General features: G+C 40.8%; 1 long non-coding RNA gene across 1 annotated transcript; it reads left to right on the plus strand.

Annotated features, from left to right (window-relative positions):
- The first annotated feature begins 1,086 nt into the window (after window positions 1-1,086).
- Window positions 1,087-4,927, plus strand: LOC141420828 (uncharacterized). Its single transcript, XR_012445495.1, has 3 exons — window positions 1,087-1,247; window positions 2,566-2,638; window positions 4,819-4,927. It is a non-coding gene; the product is annotated as an uncharacterized lncRNA (long non-coding RNA).
- Window positions 4,928-5,195: the final 268 nt, after the last annotated feature.

A 5,195-nucleotide genomic window follows, 5' to 3' on the forward strand; every position in this document is an offset into this window, starting at 1 on the left:
TCTAACCTTATCTCACTGTGCCACCGGCCCTCTGCCAACTTCCCAAACACACTGTTCTTTCAGTTCCTAAAATGCTTTGATTTCCTCTTGACTCAAGGTTCTTAAGCTCATTATTCCTCTGCTGGGGAGGTTTTTCCTCCGACCGATCACTCACCTAGTCCCCACTTATACCTCCTGATTTAAACGTTACCCTCAGATCACCTTCTCTGAGACTCAACTTAAGACTGCCCCCGATTTACTCTCATTAAACATCTGGTAGTTTTCCTTTATGATACTCATCACAGCTGAATTGTGTGTGTGTGTGTGTTTGTGTGTGTGTGTGTGTGTGTGTGTGTGTGTACGTTTTCTTACTCGTTCAATGTCTGTAAACTTCCAGGAGCTGGGGACCACTTGGCTCCACTGTTTCCCACTGGCACCAGAAAAGCAACTTGAGAGGCTCCTTAGACATTTGTTGAATAAATGAACTAGCAGGCAGACAAAGCTGAGACTCATGCAATTCTGTGTAACAATGATGTCCTGAGCAGGACTTACAGGACCTTCACCACTCAAACTTCTCCAGCAGTCTGATAATGGGTTTTAACCCCTTTTGACTCTAGCATTCCTCTCTCTCCACTCTCACTTCTGCCTTCCCAAGAGAATACTAGTCTTTTCAGATATCCACTCCCCATCTCAAGATCCAGATTAATCTAACTGAATCTTAGTATGTTTGCCCCTTTACCAATGATGAAATCAAAAATCAAAGCATAAGTTAATAACAAAGATGTCAAAGATGTTAGAGACTCAGGTGGAGAGTAACTCGTAAAGTAGCTCAGTTATGTCAAAGAGGCTTCCTCACGTTTCACTTGTGTGGTGTGAGGAAGGAAGTGTTGGTAGCAGCCAGCAACCTTCTTGTAGTCATGAGGAAAAACATCTTGAGGACAACACCAAGTTGTGTTGCTGGCAGAGCTAAGATCTGGAAGCCTTATCATGGTGTGGCTGGGACTGCTGACTTTAGACTTCTTGTAAGGGAAAATATAAGTCCTTATTTCTTTAGCCAGTTGGAGTCAGAGTTTCTATTATTAGTAACTAAAAGCTAATGATCTATATACTTCCCATGCCAGGTCATGACTCCTGAGATGAAAATGTTTGGTAATGGAAAACATTCATTGTCACAGTTTAACTCACTTGATTCTTCCTTGAAACTAGGTGCAAGGAAACTAGTTTCCAGGAACCTAAGGACTCCCCAGTATTTGGAGGAAGAGAAAGAGGTAAGGGAATTCTCAAAGGCAAATTCCTCACAGAAATGATGGGCAAGAGCTTTTGTAATAATCTTGGAAACCATTCTCTTTTGTGGGAAGGAGTTGCACTACAGGTTCAAGGTTCTAATTGCCTTGGACTGGTGAGCAGCACCTGGGCAATTAATGCTATTTGAGATGATTGCTTCCTGTGCTCGGCAGAGGTCCACTATGCTGGGTCATTTTCTTCCCAGAGAAAATTTAACCTAAATTTTATTAATTTATGAGGCCAGTAGATATTTAAAAACACTCTGCAAATGTAGTTTATTGGAAGATAGCAAATCAGCACACAACCTCCCAAACTTCATTTTTAATTAAATAAATGTCTTTATGGGAAGTTGCTATTTCCAGCCAACAAGGCTCTTTGGTTAACCATTTAGTTTTTATTCTATTAGAGTGTTTAATTCTATCAGTTTGGTAAATCACCTAGGCATTCTGTGTATTTCTGGGAAACTCAGGATCTCTTTGAGTGTTTGATGTGTTTATTGTAAAGAAATGTGATCACGCTATAAGCAGTGCCACTTTGCTTCCAGCTACCTATCATGTCAATAAAAATGGGCAGGAATGAGGCACATGGGATAGCATCGTCTGTGTTGATTGGAGAATTCATCCTGAGTCTCCCCCTCCACCACTTTAACGTGGACTTTCATTATCTGCCTGCGTTACTGCAGAGCCACTGAAGTGATATCTTTTCTACTCTCATGTCTTTCTTCAGTGCAGGCTTCATGCTGTTTCCAGATAAATCTTACAGATGCACCGCTCCCATTATATTTCTGTCATTCAAGAGCTTTTAGGGACCTTCCAATGGCAGCCAAAATCAATGGCATGCCAGATCCCAAGCACACTTGTCAAACTTTTCTCACACTCTTCTTGTATGTTCCTCATGATTCAATGAATTGGAATCCACCCCTGCACCCCACTCCTCTGAGTCTTGGCTGAGATCTTTTTCCTCAGAAGCCTAGCCTCTAATCCTGCCTATCCATATCCACTCTATGCCTACTGCCTTTGTATGTGTCCTTCAAAGCAGATTTCAAGGTAAATAATTCATTCCACACATGTTTATCAAGCACTCACTATAGGCTAGGTGCAGGATAGGGGGATCAGTAAGCAGATCTCCACCTTCCAGGGACAGATCATCTTATAGGCAGTTTGTCAAATTTACCCCATCACAAGAATCACCAAAAGTGATTGACTATTAAAGAAGCATTGTTTGAGTCCTTACTCCCTGTCCCGTGTGGGGGACAGGAAATATCCCCCCCACACACACACATACACACTTCTTCCAATTCAGAAGGGACTACTGATGGCCAGAGACTTCAGGAATGAAGATTTCCCCCACCTGTGAAAGAACGCTGACAGCTGAGGTACTCACTGGAGGGGTAAGGGAATGTGGACTCAGTAGCAGTGAAGGAAGTCACAAGTGCCAATTCCAACCACATGAACAGTTGCAGAAGCGAGGATCGTAATCATTAAGAATATAATCACCTGAGGGGCTTGCTAAAAACTACAGGTTTTTAGCCTGTGATCACCTCAGACCCACTAAATCTGAATCTTCAAAGAAAGCTTATAAATGGGCATTTCGAATAAGTATCTCCCCCATGACTAGCTGAGTTCTGGTACACTATAATTGCTAAGAGTAGTACTTGACAGAAAGTTCAAGGGACAAATGCTTATGGTGATTCCCTGGCAAAGAAGGATGAAAAGCCATCCCATACACAGGGTAGAATGTGTGCATAAAGATACATTAAAAAAAAAAAGAACCAGCATGTATCAAACGCTTCATTTTCTTGGCTCTGTACAAAAGATTCTCTATTTAATGTTTGACTTAATCCTTAAAATAACCCCATTTAATGTGAAAGCTGAATAGAGTCGTAAACAGCATAGGATTAGGAGTCAGGTAGACTTGTGTGCAAATCTCACCTTCATCATTTTAGCAGCTGAGTGACCACACTTGTGGGCAATTTATGCTATTATTGCTAGATTTTTAGTTTATCATTCATCATCTTTTCCTCACTCATACAGATGTCTTTACTTTCCCCTCATCTTTTTCATGTATCTAACACTGTTTACCATGTAATCCAATGAAATCTGTACATTTTCATCTTAGCTGGAAGTATTAGCAATCTGAAATAACAGTGGCTTAAACAGAATAGAAGTTTATATCTTCTAAGCCATTCATGTCTGGTACAGCAGATCTGCTCCCAAAAGCCCTCAAAGAACCACAGGAATATGTTCTTCACCTGTGCATGGCTTGATTCCTGAGGTCATTTCAAATTATATTCCACTATAAAATATGGGGAATTTTCATGTTCCAAGTTGGCTGCTTCTATTTCAAACATCTTGTCTACGTTACAACCAGCAAAAAAGGAGAAAAAGACAAGGGAACAGAAAAAAGGACAAAGGATGATGCTGGTAGTCTTTTAAAAGCAATGCCTATCAGTGGGAGAAAGGCAGAGGAAAGGAACGAATACTGAGGGACATCTGTGGGAATTATAACAATGAAATCCCCTTGTACTATTAACGTGTGCTAATTTAAAATCAAAATAAAATTAAAGAAATAAAAATAAAGGCAATTCCTAGAAGTTGTTGATAAAATACGCATGCTTAGCTCCTCATTGGACAAAACTTAGTCACCCTACCACCAGCAGCACAGCAGCTGGGAAGCCGAGTCTTTATTCTAGACAGTCATCTACCTAACCACAAGCAAGGATTCTACTCCTGTGTAGTAAGCGAGAACGATGTAATGTGTGGGATTAAAGGAATTTGGGGCTGATCAAGGAAAAAGACACACTCACAAAAGCCAGCAACATACGAGCTTTATTGGATAGTTGTTGGACAGGGCTGCACAAAAGGAGAAGTCCCTCTCAGCCTGAGATATCCAGAGGCTGCAGTGCAGGAGTCACCATCCAGAAGCAGTGGAGGACAAGGAAACTCCTGGAAGAGAGGAGGAGGAGAAGAGAGGAACTTCAGTATCTGGGTGAACTCACTCCATCAGTGTAGGGGAAAGTTCTCCAGGTCAGAGGAATCTGAAGGACCTTAGACACAAGGCCAGCAGATGTGGGGTGAGATTTCATGTAATATGTAAAACTAATTAGCTCTAAATGACCAAACCTTTGCTTGCTCAGACTATTTTAAAATAATTTGGTATGTAAAAGTTTGAGTTTGGCATAGTCAATCCTTTGAACTGATGGGTATCAGCTGCAGTGAAGAAATAAACAACCTAGGGGCAACTACACAGACCATCTTTGGCTCAGTCATATAACACGTTAGGAAATAACTAGCAGTCACTGCCACAGCAACCATTTGCAAATTGAATGACATATAAAACACAATTTAAAATGTACTTTAATAAATAGGAAAACTTATTCTTTAGAATTTTAAACTATTAAAAGATAAAGCTAACCTGATGGAAAGATGGGAGGCAATTGTTGACTTAAATAAATATCATCGATAAAGTCAGCCTAGAGCTCTACTGTGCTTTGATGCAGAAGTGAACTCATCACTCTTTCTCCCCCTTCTCTTCTAAATAAATTGATGGGAACAGTGGAAATCCAGTGTGTCACTCCAACCAATTCAACCCAAATGAGGTGTTAATCAGTATGACGGGGAATTCGGGTCCCAGTGTCACAGCCACACTGATGATGCATGCAATAACCAGTGAGTAGATTGTTTTCATGGAAGAACTTCCCTTCAGAATGGAAGAGACGAAAATAGTCGGGGAAAATGTATCACTCTCTCACCCACAAACATGCCATTAGAATTATTTAGGTAGTTGCAATTAAAAATGTCCCACAATTTATATTATTCTCCCACATAGCATGTCTTCTTTGCTTTTGTACAGCAAGTGCCTACAGTTTGGACTAATCTACCATAGTCCAGAGGAGATAAATGCCCCAGTTATTTGTTGCACATGACTGCAGA

The sequence above is a fragment of the Castor canadensis genome, chromosome 1 (genome assembly GCF_047511655.1).
Source record: "Castor canadensis chromosome 1, mCasCan1.hap1v2, whole genome shotgun sequence".
NCBI classification, from domain to species: Eukaryota; Metazoa; Chordata; class Mammalia; order Rodentia; family Castoridae; genus Castor; species Castor canadensis.